Source organism: Diadema setosum, chromosome 7 (assembly GCF_964275005.1).
Source record: "Diadema setosum chromosome 7, eeDiaSeto1, whole genome shotgun sequence".
In the NCBI taxonomy this organism is placed as follows: Eukaryota; Metazoa; Echinodermata; class Echinoidea; order Diadematoida; family Diadematidae; genus Diadema; species Diadema setosum.
This window is the reverse complement of record NC_092691.1, coordinates 5,121,475-5,142,818: the sequence shown is the minus strand read 5'-3', so window position 1 is coordinate 5,142,818 and position 21,344 is coordinate 5,121,475.

Below are 21,344 nucleotides of genomic sequence, written 5' to 3'. Positions count from 1 at the left end.
TTAATATATATATTATTGAAGGTCGGAAAAATATGTCATAGATTTCATTTTAAGAATAATACTTACGATTTACAAATGTCACTGTTTCAAAGTTAGTTCAATTTTCTACGTCAATGTGTAACTAAAGATAACATCAAAGTGATTGTCACCTGTCGAAAACAATACTATTAGAAATTCAAACTAAATTAGTGTGTTTTGCTTCATCCTGAAAGGAAATTTGTATATTATTGCCAAAGAAGATGTAAACTTGTATAAATGAGATGTCTGTAGAATTAACACATATAGATTTTAACTGTATAATTTGCGTCTCATGTGTAACTTATTAGGGTTATGCCCATACCATGCTACGAAGAATACAATATATATAATTTCGCTTGTTCCAAATTTACTATGAGAATGGTATGTTATTTTTAAGGATAAGACTTTCGAGTAGATTTCTCTCATATCCATTCAGTCAAGTTGCATTTCTGCATTCTACACTATTTTCGATACAGTATAAACAAATTCAACAAAGTGTCGACATAGTTATATGAATTACTTAATACACGCATCAATATTCATCGACTGTTTTAATCTGAGGATATTGTGTAAAATAAAGACTTAAAGCCATGTTGGATTGAAAGTTTTCCTTGGTTCGTTCCTCGTAGATATAACCTATGATGTTATCAAATGAAATCTATTTGTAAAGAACATCTTAGCTTTCAGCCAATTTCACCCTCGTTTTATGTTTTTTTTTTTCTTTTTGACAAGAATGTTTAATTTGTAGTTCGGAAACTATGAAATACGAAAATAACGTAAATGCATGTATCTGTTTTCACCCCTCCCCCCCCCCCTCTCTCTCTCTCTCTTTCCTTCTTATTTTACCCTATATCAAAACCTTGGATATTTTGAATGCCATTTTATGAGCATTATTGACAAAAGCACTTTTGTTTTGGTAATAAGTATACTGTACTCTTCAAATGTGTGTTTAACAGGTAATGTTATCATTATGTTTATGGGTCATGTGGGTTAAATAAAGTTAATTGACTTTTCTCAGAAATCATCCCATACACAAATAGACCTCAGGAAGAAAAAAACAAAAACCGGAATGTTAAAAGATAGGGTCCGATCACTTCAAAAAGATAACAGTTATCCAGACTGTCAGGTGCTTCTACAGGAAAAGATTCCAATTGGTAATTTGTAACCATGTATCGTTTGTGTACTCAAAATGTCTGAATGTCAAATTCCTAATCGCATCTTTAGTCTTACCACGTCCCTGATACTATAATTGGCGAGTGGCAAAACCAGGCCTATATGTATGTTATGCAATATTTCATACTAATTAATGGTATGAGCACACGTATACACGTCCCTTGTCATAAACTATCTATTAAGAATTATTGTGAAGAGAACAAGATATTAAAGTTGAAACTACTTTTCCTTAAACGGCCGATGCTATTGATGTCTGTCATTATGAAGTATATTAAAATGCTCTCAGCATTTTTTTTATACTTTGATAATATCACATTTGATTTTATTTATATTTCCTGTGCAACAATAGACGATAAGGTAATTCTGATTATATAAATATATATATATATATATATATATATATATATATATATAATATATATTGGTGTGTTTATATATACATATTATGTGAAGACAAAAAGAAGAGATTGCAATGCATTTTTAGTGTCCAGCAACTTTAAATGGTTCCCCAAATTTTCAAGCGTCACGCGTCTTTAATTTTCTAGGTTTCGGATAATAATTATGTATATGTAAGCATGTATCTCTCTCTCTCTCTCTCTCTCTCTCTCTCTCTCTCTATATATATATATATATATATATATATATTTATATATGTATATATGTGTATATATCATATTATACATGTATGAATTAATACATAAATATATGTCTGTGTGTGTGTATTTCCAACTTAATATTAAAAAAATATTTATTTCAGAGAATATCTTGGACATTTATTTTGTTAAAAGTGAACTTATTTTGTTTGTCATTTTTCATCAGTGTTCTATATAATATATTCATGTTATGTGTGGGAGTGCGTTTGTGTGTGTGTGTGTGTGTGTGTGTGTGTTATCACCCTGACAGATATGCGTCTTTCTACGTACTTTGTCCCCGGTGGCAATCTCTTTTAGGGCATGATTAAAGACTTGATCGAATCAAATCTAAATGAACACACAAATGGATGAAACACATTTCAGACACAATATACTAGTACCCATCCACCCACAACACACACACACACACACACACCTATACATACCCACACACACAAATACACACACACACACCCACACACACACACACACACACACACACACACACACACACTGCAAACTACATCAATTGCATGGGGAAACGGACGCGTTGCAGTTGATAATTGCATCTTTGTGCGTGTGTCACATTAATGCGTCTTTGGTTAATGATTTTATTGATCGGTCGGTTTAGTGGGAGGTGCAACCCAAGCTGGCTTTAAATGCATTCAATGAAACTGAATTCTCTGTGTAATTCGAAAGAAATCGAAGAACTTTGTATCCGACGTCGCTGTATATTTTTGTTTGATAAAAACGGTGTGTGAGTAGGGAGGGGGTGGGCAGGATGGAAAGAATTAAGTGAGATAACGTACAGGCCTATCCAGTTTAATAGCAGTATGTGCCCTGTGTGTATTTCCCTACATAAAACCAGTTCTGTAATGAAAATAAGGCATGCTTTTGTAGAGAAACTTATTTCTGGTATCCTAAAAACTTCGTTGAGGGTTATCCGACATTCGCAATAACTGCTGCATACACTCAGCAGGTATTACCTAGCTCATTGATAGGTCCGTATATCCATTGTATGTGGGAAAAAGATATCTAAAAATGTTAATACATTTGAAAAAATACAACTTTTTTAATTTTTACCTCAATGCTCATCACCAAAGTGCTTGGTATATTAACGTAGTGTTTACAGTCGTGTGTAACGAGCCAGAAGTTTTCAAGAGCCGGACAAGGGGTCAATCCCACCGGGAGTGTGGCGCTGGTCAACATTGCCACGGGGGATATCTTTGCTGGACTTACTTCTTCCTTTTAAGAAGAGTCTTTGGCATAGAGCCGCGGAGTACATGTAGATGTATAACTGCAGCCCATCGCCATTTATCTATGTCCCTGTAACGAAAACAAAAAACCAAAACAATTTACTCTCTGTGCACTGTAAAAAGTAAAATAGTAAATCAACATTTTGAATGTTGTCACTCCTTCAACCTTTTGTAAAGTGCTAGATTTAACGTTCGAACTGCTGATTTACAATTTCATATTGTATATTTAAAAATGAACTGGTACATCCAGCAATTTTAAAGTAAAATTTGATGAAATATTTAAGGAGTGAAAATATTCAAAATGTAGATTTGCCATTTTATCTTTTAGAGTGTAGTAGTAAGTATAATTTTTCATACATCACTCGAGAGTAGTGTCTTTTGGAAGACTTAGTAAAGTGAGCCTTTATCTTATAATCGCTTAAAAAAGAGCTAAATATTCCTAAATAGTCTTGGTTTTATGGATGAGCAAGTATCAAAAAGATATAGGTATTGGTATGTCCTCGCCTTAGAATTCATGAATGCATTCTGCAAAAATTCTTACAAAACTCTTTTCTTCGCAGTTACAACGTAATTATTTTTTGTACATACTGCCTCTTAAATTGTTTCAACTTGTGCGACTTTAGCATCAATGTTAAATATTGCTGGTTTATTCTGTTGTTGTTGTTTTTATTTTCGTCTTCAGATGAAATATACACAATTTACAGTATGAAGAAACGGGGGATTGCCCGTTCAGCCATATTTGAAAAATATGACAGTTCTTCCCAAGGGTCCCATATAAAACTGTGATCAGTACAGTTTGTGCATTATGTGTCACACAATAATCAATGGGTTCACGTACTTTAATGTATTTTTGCATTTGTCTGTATTTACATTTCCTTTTTCTTTTTCACAATCAAGTCAAACTCAGATATATACGAAGAGATAGGATGCAACAGAAAGACTCATTTAACTCGGAGGTTAACCATCGAGGCAATCAGGAAAAAAAAAATCGATGGTAATAAATACATTTTTTACATTTTTCCTCCTGCCGATGCTTTTCATGACAAATTCACATCATTTTGAAAGCAAATGAACTGAAAACCTTCTAGTGCTTCAGGGGCAAAAAGAACCTATACAGCAATTTAAAAAGCAGGCGTATAACAACTACATTATCTTTGTACCCACCAGTTTTCAGACGTTTGCGTACATCCCTAAGTAAAAGTAGAAAAAAAAATACAAAAGATAATCATTGATGGAACACTACGAGGATGATGGAAGCCTATACTTCCATCCAAAGGCAGTACTGTTGGTTCTTTCTTTGGCGAATGTTTTGGTGTATAAAGGCAGTAAGTCAGCAAATATCCCACGGGTATTTGCCGTAGACTTATCCAGCGAACAGTTAGGCCGGTATCGAAAGTACACACATCACACCGTTGTATCTATCTTTACCAAAAGATATGAAAAGGGAAGAAAAAGGCTTTCAAGAAGAGTGTTGAGATGAGAATACTGAAATGGTATAAATGAGACACACAAACAAAACAAGACTCATTTATAGATTAAAGGCTGTCAAAATATTCCTTCAAAAATATAGAAATGGAATGTTTGTTTGTTTTGATTATTTGTTTTGTTTGTTTGTTTGTTCATTTCCATCTGAGAAATGGCTGGATAGCCCATATTCAGCTATGCTAAGCTGGTCTTCCATGGGGTCCAGTTGGATGTGAGATAGGACCACTTCACCGGGTTAAACACCCTGCTCTTTGCGATGAATGAATGAGGCGGGGTCTTTTACGTGCATGAGTTGTTATACTCACTCATACACGGGACCTTCATTTTTATGTCCTACCTGAGGGACAGAGTGTTTTGCCTCTTGCTAGAGGGGACGATATGATTACACATAACATTGCTCAGTCCAGACTTGGGTTCGAACCCGGGCCCTTAGGATCGTGAGGCAGACGCGCTACCTACTGAGCCAACTCACCGCCCAAATGTTCAAACAACCATGCACACACACACAAAAAAGAACATTGGTAATAGAAGACTCAATAACGAACAAAAAAAAAATCTGGGAAATAAGTAGGTAAAATTTAAAACTATATAGATTATGTGCTTACAGTTTCATATTATTAGACAAAGTTGTTTTACATACTTAGTTACTTTTTTTTTCTTTAATAGACATCTGAAATTTAGAGAAGTCAACAAAAAAAGCTGAAACGTATTATTAAGAAGTAAACAGGTGTACAAAAATCCCATAACTAATAAAAATTATTTTCTCTGTTGAAAGCTGACAAAAGTTTGGATAGTTTGCATGTAGAACCGATTACTGATAAGGGGAGAATGAATCGGAAAGCCATCTGTTTCCCTCCTTAATTCTTAGATGGTTGCCGTGTTTCAGTCAGCAGTCAGTTTCAAAATTTCAATTTTGAGTTGCTGACAATGACAACCTTTTTGTTATCCGCCGCTAAATTCAAAATGATTTATGAAGAAGAGTTGAAATACTGCAAGTGCGATGTTTGAACGGCATTCCACAAAACTGACAACATTACCAGAATCGGCCACCTACACTATATACACCATCTCTTCTCGTTACATGTGATGTGACGTTAATGACGTATTCTTTTCTCTGCATTTCTAGGGTTTCCACCCAAGGTTTTGGTGATGCCTTTCCTGTTGCTTTACACCCCACAGCGGTATTCAGACTTGCATAAACCTCCAGCATTTCTTGTGCTTCTGTTTTTCAAGTGAACACCTGCGTGTAAGGATTGCAATTATTGCAAGCAAAATAATAATCTCCCTGTTAGGTTTCAAACCAAACCAAAGCAACTTGGTTGATTTGGCGTGGAGTCCATCGACTTTGAATAAATAGAATACGAAAACATTTCTGAAGGTACCGAACTCACAAATAGTAATGCTGTTTTGTTCGTAAATTTCACAGGGAATAACGATGAAAGATTATTAGGCTATACTGCTGATCAATTCAGAGAGTGTCGGACATTTAGTGTCATTTAAGTATTCATAATAAAAAGCACTCCACCTGCAAATGCATACTAAGGACATAAGTAACCCACACACATGCACACAACACATATGTATACGAATATCATTTATTATATACATTACGTATTGATTTCTTCAGTCACAGATCAAATTAAAAGGAATTTGAAATTGGAGACAATTTGGAAAGAAAGTGAAATAAGTCTGGAATTCATAAAGCATAATCTCATTTCTTTTTTGTTGCTTTACCTGCTCCTCCTGTTAATAACTTTGATTTTAAATCTAAATCAAGTGCGATATAGCAACAATAATAAACCAGCATTGTATGATACGTCCTTCCTATTATGACATTAGACGGTTTACCGAAAATCAGAGTGATCCCAAATCTAGTAAACAAAGAAATTATTTGGTAAGGGACAGAAGTGTTTTGAATGAAAATTAGATAGGAACAGTAGTTTATCCAGTTAATTTCTTCAACCCCTATATATGTAAAACACATCTTCAATATGAATAGAAATTCATTTGCTTTGAGCTATATCAAAGGCAATTAAATTGATAAAGAAAAAGAATGGCTTCGTTATGATTTAATGAGAAATAATGTACATTTATTAACTGTCCAAAAATTGTAGCCATTAATCGACAAAAATAAGAATCAACAAAAATAAAAAAAAAATTGCGCTTAATGAAAACAAAAACAACAAAGGCATATAACAGGGAAACACTAAGTTACTTACAAACATCATTTACTCGTCTATACGGGTATTGCCAGAGGAAGCCGCGCTGTCGAATTAACAAAAGCCCTGAGCTCATGGTACACATCTTGACTAAAGTGTCCAACTTCCTATTTTAATACTAGGTCAGTTCTTCTATTCTATCAAAACATTTTAGGTAAAAAAAGAAAAATAGGGATCTTAAGCTAACACCCCACAAAAGAACCCACCTTTGGGCCGCTAGACACCGCCTGTTTGTTTTCGCCCTGGACAACCCGCCGCATGTTTGCTCTAATTGCACCTCCGACACTTGCCTCATTTACTTATTGTTACAACTGCTGTTTATGTCGGGAAGTGTACAGTCAATGCATACGGCACCTTGAAAAAAAAAAAAAAAGGTTTCGGTGGGAAAAGGTGGACACAAAAAAACATTCTAGTTCTCATTGGCTACTTCACTTAATTTACCTAAAAGGATAGCGCTAAGCTTTGACAAGAATGTCAATAAAGATTCGGTGTATCCAATCGTTCAGATCTAGCTGTTTGTTTTGCAGACATCTGAGGTCTGAGAATCGATCTGCTTTCGATTCTAGTTTGGCTTAAAACCATCGCTTTTATCTTTTACTGTGATGTTATTCGGAGTTGTTCCTTTTTTTCACCCATTAGGTTCTTTTATTTTTTAATTTGCAGATGCTCTAAGCAGTGAATACTTCACACAGCGTATACCATATACTGATCATTATAGGAAATCATATCACATATACTGTTACTTTAAAAAAATATTAATCATGACAACATTACTGTTATTATTGTCGTTATTGATATTATTATTATTATTATCAATACTACCATTATTATCATTATCATTATTGTTATTATCATTATTTTTTTTTTGTTATTATCATCATCATTTTCATTATGATCTTGACCCAGGGACGTCGGAAGATTAACAACAAACCAGACCAAAAAGAAAGTTGCGACGACCTCTCAAAGTCAAAGTAGAGTGGCAGGTCCCCGTTTTTCTGTTTCTTAACAATGCTTGATGAAACTTGCAATCATTCTATAGTTTATGACAGTCTGTTGCTTTATAGCAATTTATCTGAAACCTTTAATAATTCTTACAATGATAACCGTTTGTCAGGTTTTTTTTATTATTGTTGTTTATTTCAAGTTACAGGTCTGTTATCAATCTTGTTAAAGAAAAACCACGATATCTTATATCTTATCGATCATGATTCTCTCCGAATTCGTACTCTACATTTTCCTCTCAATCGATACTATCTGTCTTTATCTTTATTTCTCCAGAAAGTTTAGGTAAACAAAGGAAGCCTTAAGTCAGATAATTTCTAGTCGTCTTCCTTTCTACCTCACCACTCGCAGAGCCATGTTAAGTATAATAAGTAGCATATAACCTCCAAGGCAAACCCGGGATACAAATGTTTAAGTAATCCCCTCTTTAGTACATGTATATACATGATGTACGTTTAAGGCTTCAGCAAGGAATGCTTTGTTTGGGTACATAAAAAGTTTCCCATTTCTTATTGCAAATAAAGAGGAAAAAGAAGGGAAAATAAAAACAAAATGTCCAGACTTATCAGCTTCAGTTCATACAGAAGCTAAGTAACACGTGTAACTAACTTAGGGTATTGGAATTTGTGATAGGTAACGCATTGCAATAAAGAATACTTAAGTTCGTATCAAAAGAAAATTATTTCCGAGGTATGCTATCTTTAGAAATAAGATCAAGATTCTTAATGTGCCAAACCAGGGACTGCTGACACAGGCATGAATGAGTTGAAGATATTATTTTTGCCTATTTAACTGTTTATCCCAATTTTTTTGTCATCTGTATTGTCCTATGTATTTTGTATAATGTTTTATCATGTAATCTTTGTTGATAATATATTCATTGTACCTTATTTATCGGACAGGTGTCAGGCAGCCTTTGAAAGGCCTTTAGGCCTATCGTTGATTCCTTCACTTTTATTATTCATTGTATCTTTCATGATTGAAAATATTGTAATGTTTATATTTTCTTTTTACTTGCTATGTATGAATAAATGAGCTGAATTGATCTCTACGAATCATTAAAAGCAATGATGACCATTCAGCAGCATTTTTAAGATATAAAAGCGGTTATAGTATTTAAGTTCATATCGTCTATCTACTTCGTCCTCATTTTACTCTCTCCTGTATAAATACTGATGTAAAAAGAGGGGAACTCTAAATCTCTTGTCGTTGTCATATAATCATTTTTTTGTTTGTTTCGCCTGACGTCACAATATCAATATTTTCATACATGGAGTCCTTGACGGATCTTGAGATGCCCTCATCTCCTAGAGTTATTCACAAATTTTACAAGCTATGCGTTTCTTTGAATTTATCTTTTCCATATAGAGTTACAAACTAAGATTGTATTGGTTACTTGTTTATTTATATAAAAAACAAAGTTGATATTACCATAATTATTTATCCATGTTTTGTTGAAACGTATATATGTGTTTCAAAGTTCCTCAAAATGTTATGTACTCATGTAAGCGTAATGTTTATTGCTATGGAAATAAAATCATTTGAATTGAATTGAACTTATTAGGGTCTCAGATATTTATAATCAATTCATTATCTATTCGTGCAATTCTTTATTGAAAAAAAAGTTAACAAAAATCATTTCATTTCATTCTGGTTTTTTTTTTTTTCAAGTCTGATGAAAATCCAATCGCAACAAGATATTTGAATACACATAATTACACAAAATCAGTACAATTGTAATTAAGAAAAATTCTGCTAATCGAAGCGCAATAAATATTGTGATTTTTATGACGAATACCGAATAAAAGTTGTTGGAAATAGAGGGGGTTGCTAAAAAGCAGTGCTTGTAATCGCCTCATAAACAAATTGATAAATGCTAAACTAGCAAAACTAGGCATATTGTCATAAACATAAATGAAAGACAAGGAAAAATACACAAACAAATGAACAAACAAACACACACGAGGCATGCAGCTCTTTTGTAAAAGGAAAACAATATAAGTATGGAAAGAATAACATGAAGAGACTAAAGAGGACAGGGAGAAAGAGTGAAGGAAAAAAGTTGAAGGGTCAGACCATCAACAAGATTCATTTATTCATTTATTTATTTTTCCATCTCCAACAAAACATGTAAATACATTTTCTTCGTATCAGTGCATATTACATCGACATTACAAAATATGATAAATAAAACTTATGAATATACTATTGATAACGCAAAAAGAAAAACCATAAAAGCCATTATAAAATTTTGACGGGCTCACCGAGATTTACAAATATTTTTTTTTTGTATCATCCAAACTTCTCGACTAAGTTCATTTCGAGGAGTGTGTTCCTTTTTTATAGCATTTTTTAATAATATTGTTAGCTTTTCATTTGAGCTTATTTCTTCTGTCATTTAACGTCTTCCGACGTCCACATCGCGTTGTAACACCTTTACAAAAGGAAGCAAAATGATAAACCTTGCGACCTCGATTTAGAAATTAGACGTTCAGCTTAATCACGATGAAGGACGGTACATTCATAGCAATCTTCATCTACTTGAGGAAAGGGCACTTGCAAAAGCAAGTCAAACAATAAGATGACACATACCAAACTGGATTTTAAAGGTTTTAAATTACCCCCACCCCTCCCCATCTCTCCTTTTCTCCCTTCCTGCCACTCTCCCGCTCTCATCGTTCTGCGCAAGCTGTAAATGTCTGAATGTTCGTCACATGAGCGGGAGAAACTTGCGAAAGGAAAAGAAAAAGAAGAAAGCTCGTCATGTTAATTCCGTCAGACAAAACACGGATGTCGGCGAAAGTGACTCGTTGAACAATAACCGCAGATCGATATTAACACAACACATTTCGGTCGTGAAAAGCTATTATCGGCGATGCCCAGCGCAGTGCCGCTTTCACTAGGCCATCAAACCGCTTTACCCTAATGCCAAAGTGGTTGTTTATTCATGGTGTATATTGTCATACGACTATTGTGTGACTGGGACATATTTTGGTTTGCACATAGCATGCCTACGCCTTCGAGCCTCCCCACCCCCACCTACGTCCACACAGCATCAGACAGTCAACTGGTCCCCTCCTCCCCCCTCCCCTTTCCTGCTCCTAGTCTAGCTTCCAGATCATCTGTCTGTACTTATTTTTGCTTCCCATAATATTAACGCCCTCTAACGACGACTTAGCAGGCTCCGCTGGATGGGTGGTGGCGACTCAATCGAGGGTCGGGAAGCGACGGAAGGTGCATTTTGTGGAAGGACCCAACAGTTGACAAAGGGTCTGGAAACCAGTCTACCTGCTCCCTCTTTCTTCCATCAGACGAGTACAAAAAGAATCCAACGTTTCCTGTTTCTTCCGAAGGTTCATGTCGCATGTTCCCGTCACCGGCTTATTCGATACTGTTTAATCGCATTGATTGTGCCACTTCCCTGAGACCGAGCGAGGATGGATCTATACAGGTGGCGGAGGAGGTGTTAAAAGTCCCCCCTCTCTTTTCTCCGTCCATTAATAGCTGTCCAGACTACCGCACTTTCTTATCAAAGCATTTTTCAACCTCTGTTCGCACCTATCCACACTAACGTCATTCATTAGTCAAATTTCGATCTGTGTTTTCTTACCGCTGTCTATTTTTCGCACTTACTCTGTTTGTCTAGCCATTTCCGTTCATCGCTTGTGCGTATTTGTCGTGCCGTGTTTGCTTCGATGCGTGCGCTTTGTAATGAATAATAAATAAATTACGGGTTTTCCACCATTGGCAATATGACTGAACGGGAGATGGATTTGGCAGAGCACCTCTAAGTGCGGTTGATTGAGAGAAAACAAATTCAAGGTATTATAAACAATCCATGACAACTTTCTGCGCCACCCTTTTCGCCAACTTTTAAAGCTCATCCCTCAAATTTTATTTTTTTTTCTCCATAAAGGTGATCTAAAAACAACCATAAAAACTTTTCTTCCCAGTGTAAACATGTTCATTCCCTGTCACTGTAAACATGCTCATTTCATATCAATCACAGTAGGAAGGCATATCTTTTATAACTTCCAATGACATAAGTAGTTTATCTGAAAGATTATAGTTTGAATCGATTAGAAAAAAAAATGAGGACTTTGAATGACAGATGCTACCACTTTTCTGTGTAATTGAGAATTATTCAAGTAAATGATTGTCCAAATATAATGTTTCCCCCTAACTGATCCTGTTTGTTGAAATTCAAATAATTTCTAATGCAATAATAGATTTGTCAAAAAGTACAATTCTGCACCTAGATCACATTTCGCTCATCTATTTTTGTCATGCTATACTAACATCTATCTATGGTTGCGAATAACGTATCTTCAAACGTCTTTCAGTTCCCTCAACGCGTAAAGTTTCACTAAACTAATGATAATTATGAGATCAAACAGATTCTTATATCATAAAATAATTTTCCTTTGTGCATCATCTGCTTTAGTGCTTTCTTAATAGGGTACAGGCGGTGGAGTTTTTCTTTTTCAATCTGTTAAATTGCAGTATTTCGATTTCATATTAATTCTATTCAATCTATTTCGTTTTACTTCCGGAAAACATTATATAAGAATATTACAAACGATCTCGAGTACATATTTGTTGATTGCAAGATAAAAATCAAAGGTAATTAACGAATTGAAAGCATGATTGCATGTACACTGTATATACTTGGTATATTCTGCACCTAGATCACATTTTGCTCATCTATTTTTATCATACTATACTGATATATCTATGGTTGCGAATAATGTATCTTCAAACGTCTTTCAGTTCCCTCAACGCGTAAAGTTTCACTAAACTAATGCTAATTATGAGATCAAACAGATTCATATATTATAAAATAATTTTCCTTCGTTCTGAGATTTAAAAAAAAAAATTGAGGGTCCACCAAAAAGCCATTCTTACATGTCTTATGTAAAATGTGGACAACTCAAACTAAACTCAACAACCAAAATGGCATGCAAACCAAAAACATGAGCCTGCGATAACGTCGTTGATTTGCCGTTAAGGACACAATAACAGTGCATAAAAGTATCCATACATCTCCGTGAATACCAACTGCAGTATTTTGAGTATTTTCAAGCTAGACATAAAACATTTCAAACTCTTTTGCCTTAAGACCAAACAAACAATAAATGATGATAATAGTATGACTAACTTTAATGCAATGTACGAAGGGGACAATTATTGCTTGTTCAATTCATTTCCGGTTCCCGGTTCATTCCCTGTTCATTTCAATGTATAACAAAATTTGACGATATGCATGTCATAAATCATAGAAGACCTACTTGTTTCAACGCATTAATACACATTGTGGGGTGCGATTGTATAGAGAAAACGTTTAGGGAAAAATATACAACAGTGAATTGAATGTAAATTGTGCGATAAGGAACAATTTAAATTTGGCATAAAGTATACTATACAATATCGTATGAAATTGGAAATGCAGGGGATCATCTTCGTAAGCTGAGATCTCGACCAGGAATTCAGTGGCTCCATGATAATGTTTGTGTATTTTACCCAAAGCTTCATTTTCATTTCATTTTCCAGCATGGCTTGAAACGTAAAATCAACGCCATACTCTCGAGTTACTTGTAGTAATTTATGCTTGATATGAAATACCAATACCCATCCAATACTTGAACACATTTACAATGGTTTTAGGGGATTAAAAAAAAATCTGAGGAGAAAACAACCAGAATTGCTTGGAAGCTGTAGTCAGACAATCTGGAAAAATCACAGCAATCAATCCATTATATTTCTGAGAACAACTTTAACCTCCATGCAGGTGAGATAAAATGGTGTTTCGTAGATAAAGGAAAATGGATGTTGGGTAACCGATGCAAATCGACCATTCAAGTTGGATAATTACACGCCCAATTGCATGACGCATGTAACCAGCCGCTTCAGGCATGTTAGGTGTAATTTTACGTATTGAGCCTTGTTCAGGTTTCCCGGCATTCGTTTGGTATCCCGTTGTAGACCCCTTTTTTTCGCGCATTATTGCCGATTTTCAGTCAATTTGCATACCACACAGGATAGGGCACATAAACTTAAAGGGATGGTACAGTATTGGTGGAGATGAGAATTGGGCTTTTAACTTTTTACGAGAAACCAAGAAAACACTTATGATATAGTACAGAACATACCAGTTTAAGAGGAATTCAAAGTTTATTTGATGAAAATCGGGTTTGGAATGACTGAAACATCCAAAAACAAAGTAAAAACAAAGCATTCGGATTGTGGGTCCCACACTTTATTAAAATGATATCTCGGCCATTTCAAAACCAATTTTCATCAAATAAACGTTGAATTCCTCATAGAATTACATGCTCTTTCATATTTCATAGGAGGTTTCTCATTATCTCACCAAAAGTGTTAGAAACCTGAAATTAGGTCTCAACCAAAACTATACGATCCCTTTAATATTCCAGCCTTCTTGGCTTCAGTGACTTTACCGATAATCTGACAGAAATCTTGGGACAAACTAAGACTGTACCTGATCCACAGTTACCTGTGTATACAAAAACAACAACAACAACAACAAAATGTATTAGGCCTTCCGGTAGCTGGATTATGAAAATCATCATTACATGTGTCTACATCACTAGGGAGACTCCAGAAGGTTTCCACTGCTTTTGCCTGACACCAAAGACTACGACTGCAAAATTGGCAGTTAACTGGTGAACAGGAAAAGTAGCTTGGTACCAACTTGTCAAATTACCAGCGCCATGTTAATGAGGTCCCTTTGCAATCCCATGCGATGAGCAACAGGTTGGCATGGATACGCGAATTGAGATTGACTCTTTTCTTTTCCTTTTGAAAGGGTGTCTGATGGTGGTCGATCGGTGAAGCCTTTTGGCCCAGGCTTAACTCTGACAATATTGTCACAATTTAGCCCCAAAGCGTGCTTTTATCTGATGATTGATAAAAAGAGAGTAGTGATGTTTTTCTAATGTGCATCAATATCTGTAAGCAAGAAGGAGTCATTGTTGCAGGTGCTGCAGTTAGTTTACAGAACTTTTGTGTAATTTCTGAAGCTCAACAAGATCACAGGAGATTAAAGAAAGAGAGTGATATGACACTTGGTAGCTTTCACTTTAAGTGTATTGATTACTTTTAATTCCTCCGGCATATACTCACAAGAACATGCAGTTAAACGTCCGATGGTATATGCGATTTGGCTTATCGTAACCGAATTCAAAAGCATCGTCACGCAAGGCTTTGGTTTTAAAGACCTATAATGATCTTTTTTCCCCGTCTTATTTCTTTCTCTTTTTTTTTTTTGTAATAAAGATAAATCAAGAGCTCTCACCAGGTAAAGGGCAGTACTACATGAAAGTGAAGTTATAAAGTGCCACTTTGCGATGTTTGCGATTTTTGCATTTTGCGATTTTTGCGATGTGCGATTTTTGCGATGTTGCGATTTTTGCATTTTTTTTTCTTGATGAGGGGACTGCATTCTACAAGCTCTGCTTTTTAGCAGTCCCCTCCATTTCCAGCAATATCGCTTATGCATTTACCACAGTGACGTAACAGATATTTGTATCTCTGTTGATAATTTACCTATATTTTTCTTACAATGTTATTCTGTTCATCGCATTGTGGTACTGATTTCATGACGTCTGTGTATATGAGTGTTTCTTTGTATTTCTTATTTGTTTGTTGGAAGTGAAATAAAATCAACTTGACTTGACTTGACTTGATGTTTCGTTAGTTTATACATTTCTTTTTTATTTTATTGATTGTTATGTGGTTGCAAGGACATTTCCGGGGCAGATACAGGTGATCAGAAATTAAATCGATGTAGTTTCTTGATATTGACATAATGGACGTAATTACATCAACAACAGTATACATTATAAGCATTGTTTTTATTTAGCCTATAGTACTCCCACTTATTGCTAAGGCGTCGTAATAAAACTCGTCATCATAATTTACAATAACAGTCACATAATCATACATTATTGTCATTGACACCGATACGAACAGGTATAATCATTAGTATGTTGCAATAATTCCAAATCTTATTTTTTTCCCCTTTTTGGTGGAGGGGGCGAACAGCGTTGAAAAAAGTACAAATGTGTCACGTATCGGGAAAGGAACGCAAGGAAAGCAGCCCATACGAGTATAGTTGCAAGAAACACGGCATGTTGTAAAAATTCATAGCATAACTTGGGTATAGGAAAGGTTTCAGGCAATATCGTCTCCTAGGATGTTGATGTCTGATAATCCTTCATCCATGTCATCTTTTTACATGGCCCACCATAAACTGTCGGAAAATACATTCTTATAATCATATTCACTTTGCACAAAAATGCTGCAACTCTTGAGCCGAAAATATGTTACACATAAACTTTCCATTTGAAAATTATTCATAAAAGTTACGTCGGACCAAAAAAAAAAAAGAGAAAAAGCAAAACAGTTTTTGAACTGGAGGGATTAACAGAGTGCGCATGCACGTGCTAGCAAAGTTTGCCACTAAGTGACGTCATCAAACTGTCAGCATTCATTTAGTAGAATTGATTGATCGGCGTATAATTTTTTCGCTCTGGGTGATTTTGAAAATGTCCTGAATGTTATTGCCCACAAACAACCTGGACGGGGGGAGAGAGTGTAGGGTTACAGCGACCAATTTCTTTTTATTTTGCTTTTCTGTTTTCCAAACGTCCCATTCTTTAATTCTTTGATTAGAACGTTTATACTGCTAGTCATAACAATCGCACAGAGTGCTACTGAATGTCAAGAAAATTACTCGATTACATCAAGGTCTTCAGTCACTGTTGCACATCACTTGAATACAGACCTCCCACCGATATCCGTAACATAAAAGGAAAATACCTCCCTCCAACACACACATTTATACACATAAAATACATAATAGACCTAGACATATCCATATCATATGTCACTATGGTAATGTTGACACTGTATAAGAATTCTTTGACTCAGTGACGAGTTAAGTGGATGCTGTTTACAACCCTTTTTTGCTCCTCATGATCTCAACTTTATATCCCAATTACTAATTCTTTTAAAAATTCTTCTTCGGTATCGGCAGTTAATGTCGTGATTATGCACATAATCAAGCGTTGAGCGTTGAAATGTTACGTTGTCTTGGTTGGCAGTGTGGCGCCTAAATGTTGGGATAGGCTACTAAACTTTCTGGCCGTTTATAAACATAATGTTTATGACCTTCATGGGTTTATTGTTGAGGCAATTTGCGCCCATCTGACTCAAACTTTAGTCATAAGAAATTGTTTGCCTTCAATTTGAGGAGCACGATTACTTAAGCAGGTGTCTCGATTGCATTCTGTTATCGAAATTTTTAGCCAGGCTGCCTTTGAATGAGTTACATTGTACCGTCTCAGTGTTTATGATGTATCAAAATAGTGTAATAGGGTTTCAACAGATATGACAGAGATAGTTAAATCATTATTTGCTGGTTGAATGAATATCCATCAATACTTTATCGGTGCTTCTTCCAGCACAAGAAAGGCCCACAATAGATGAATTCAGATGGTATACAAAAAATAGCCCTATATTTGCGCAGACTACTGAACTGTTTGTCAAGTAATCTTCCACGAAGTTAACCACTAGTTAAAATAAGCTATTACGAACAACAAACAGCCATTAAAAGTTTCAAAATAACAATTGTCCTCGGTTCCTTTTCAGCGCGACGACAAAAGCTGGTATTAGGGCCTGCTTAACGCGGTGCGCCAGAAAGGACCGACTATTACAGTAAAGGAAAGTGCTAAGTGGTTTTCAGCACCGTGCGATGCTACTGGAGATAGCACGCCGCGCTGGTGCGCATTGAAAACATTTTCATTTATTGATCGCATGACGGTCATTTGCTTATGGCGGTTGACAATCTGGGAATAATAATTAGCTTCTTGAATCGTTGTTTACATGGGGTATTAGCGGCACTGTCAGTATTTTGAACTGACTGCATTTTAGCAGAGAAAAGCACGAAGGAGGCTCTTATAATTCTTCTCAATACCATCTCTTTTCCTCCTAAGAACGTCTTGGAGGACGACAGGAAAATGTATTGTTGTGTTCAACACGCTCTTGACAAATCTTAAGTAAACTAAACGCCTCTGGGAAGGGGGAAATTCAAAAAGTTGTTTTTGTAATGCGGTATTCAAAGTAAGTACCGTTGTTCATTATTTCCACCGATCTGTTCAGTTCAAGTGGGACACCAGTCCTAAGAAGTGGCTTTAATGGACTCAGTTCTTTCAAAACACTTACCAGGGAAAACTGCCAAGTTTATGTTTTTCTCTCTTTCTTTTGAGAATTTAGCCTATTTGAAGGCAAATTTGTCCATTCGACGTGCTGCAGCTCCGCTATGAGAGAAGAGGAAACACGCATACACACCTATGATCAGGGTGTACGTCACGAGACCGACACCCACGAGTCATACAGCCCACGAGTCATAGAGCTCACGAGTCATACAGCCAAAGAGTTATACAGCTCACGAGTCATACAGCCCATGAGTTCGACACTAAGCTCCGTACCGTGCATGTGTATTTGTCGAACTCGTGGGTTGTTTTTTTTACCTAGTGTCGAAGTCATGAGTTTTATTTGCGTAGTGTCGAAGTTACGGGCTGTATAACTCGTGAGCTGTATGACTCATGGACCTTTTCGAAATGTCGAACTCCTGGGCTGTATGACTTCTGGGTGTCGGTCTTGTGGGACGACCCCCTATGATCATGGCATATCTTTATGTTGGTGTGTGTGTGCATATGGGTTCATGTAATAAATTAAACATCGATGTTATCGGTGGCCCGGTATAGCCTAGGGCCACTAAAATTTGATGTCGGGCCACCACTCTTTTTGAGGTGGTCAGATTGTGACAGCAAAGATATCAAAGTAGATTACAATGAAATGTTTCCGTTTATTTACCACCACAGACATTCGGATCATCAACAATCAGTTTCAAATTCAATGTTATAACACCTGAGGAAATAAAAAAGTATGCCTAATAGTATTTCTTGTTGGAGTTTTCTTGTGTAAAGCACTCGTTCAGGGAAAATGAAAAATGGAGATTATGAACCGAGAGTATATAATAAGCTACCCAAAGAGATTAACCTCTTTGTAAGCTACCTATGATGCAGGGCCGGCGGAACCGCGGGGGCCGAAGGCTCGCCCTCACTCCCCGTTTTTTTTTTTTTTTTTTGTCAGCATTCATAGCCACCCCCTTTTTTTTATTTAACGCCGGAAGTTGCGCTGAAGCCCCCCCCCCCCTTTTTTTTTCTTGTTAGCTGATGAAACCCGGTGGCCCCCTCCCCCCACCACCACACACACACACGCACTTTTGAAAAAGTGGCGTCGGCCATGTAATGTACAACTATGTATGTGTGTGAGGGTGTGTGTGTGTGTGTGTGTGTGTGTGTGTGTGTGCAGGGGCGGATCTAGCTTTTTATAAAGGAGGGGGTTGGGGGCGGTATGCGAGGGAGCGTAGCGACCGAGCCCGAGCGAGCGGAGCGAGCGAGGGGGGAGGGTGTGGGAGGGTCGACAGTAGGGAGAATTTTTGAAAATCTGTGTGTGAAAATGGGGTTTTCTTGCATCTAAAACACCACTCTTTTTGGTATAGAGGTCATTGCCATAAATAGAAAAAAATAAAATTACAAGTTTAAAAAAAAAGATAAGATTAAAAAAAAAAATGGTCCCCGGATTTTTTTTTTTTTTTTTTTTTTGGGGGGGGGGGGGGTTGCAACCCCCCCCCCCCCCCCCAACCCCCCCTCTAGATCCGCTTCTGGTGTGTGTGTGTGTGTGTGTGTACAGCTGCGAGTGTTGAATAATTTTGATGTACCATTTTACGTGTGTGATGCGGACACTGTTGTTACACGAAAGTCACGATATTCCATCGGTCGTTGACCAGTTACGAATATTTCGTTTTTTGTTTGTTTGTTTGTTTGTACATTTCCATCTGTGAAGATGGCTGGATAGCCCATATTCAGCAATGTTAATCTGGTCTTCCCGTGGGGTCCAGTTGGATGTGAGGAATTGCTTGAAAATCTCGGTTAACGCTTTTTACACTCATCTAAAACACGGCGGCCTAGGGCCTTACATCACATTTTTTACGGTCGGACTCGATCTTCACAAAGATGTTTGAAATGAAATACATCGAAATTGATGATAATTCACACCTGGCTGTTAGAAACAATCAAAGGTTCATCACTCCTTCAACAAAGTTGCTGCAGTAACCACACATTAATGTTCACCCAGGTCGAAAAACCAGTTGACTAACTGGTACTGGTACCAGTTGATTCCAGTTAGGGCAACTGGTTTCAATATGGAAAATGGGACCTGGAATCAACTGGTATCAACTGGTATTCGTCCAAATGGAATCAACTGGTACCAGTTGGAATCAACTGGTATCAACTGGAATCAACTAGGATCCAGTTGACAAAATTAATTTATTGTAGAATTATTTGATGTATGGGTTCATACCTGAACATGTGTATGTCACGACATTGTTAATATTTACCCTATCATAATCCTACAGCTAGACTTAAAGCCTATACCTACAAGTACATCTAGGCTTAGCCTATGTCCTAGACCTGGTTAGTGCAAGGGATATTTCATTCATATATATAGGGCCATCTAGTTGCAATACTTTAAGACATGGTTACCAAGTAGATTACATTTTTATTATAAAAATATGAAAATACCTCATCAAAGGCACAAGTGGAAATTGTGAATATCACGGCAATAATATTAGATAAATTTCTAATTACATTTCAGACATTTAGGAGTTTATTGAAATCATGAAAACAATAAATTTAACAATATTCTATCTTTTTCACATAGAGGATTTGAATAGCTTATGAATATTCATGCGCACTAGAACCAGTAGAAACCAATAGAAACCAACTGGTATCAAGTGGTATCAACATTTCAATGTTTTAGTCACTGGGTTTTAATCTAGAATGAAGTGGTAAGCAAGTCCATGCAGTCAGGTACATGGGTTTCAAATTGTGTCAACTAACCATTTGCACACAAACCGACACAAACACACACAAACTGGTCGAAATACAGTCTTTCAGTTTAAGTGTCAACTGATCTACATTGGTTCCAGTTGAATTAAGTTGAAGTCATTAAGAGTCCAAGTTCAATCATGTCAAATGTTTTGCATCATTTTGTTTTGTTTACTTTTTAATTTGATGTTTTAAAACATCAAATTTACTTTTTAATTCAGTTTGATGAACTGATCGAATTCAAAAAGTAGACTCCAGGTAAGACTCAAACTGGCATCAGACGCAGTTACCATTACCTTAAGATATCAACTGGTACACAATGAGACTTCAACTGGTATCCACTTGTACCAGTAGATTACAATTGGTATCAAGTGGCACCGTGGTACACATTGAGACTTGAACTGGTATCAACTCATAGACCAATAGAGTAGACTTTCAATTGATATCATCTGGTACACAATGAGACTTGAACTGGTATCAACTGGTATCAGTAAAATTTCAACTGGCAGGAACTGTTACCAACTGGTACAAAATGATATTTGAACTGGTATCAACTGGTAAACAGTAGACTTAATGGCTCCA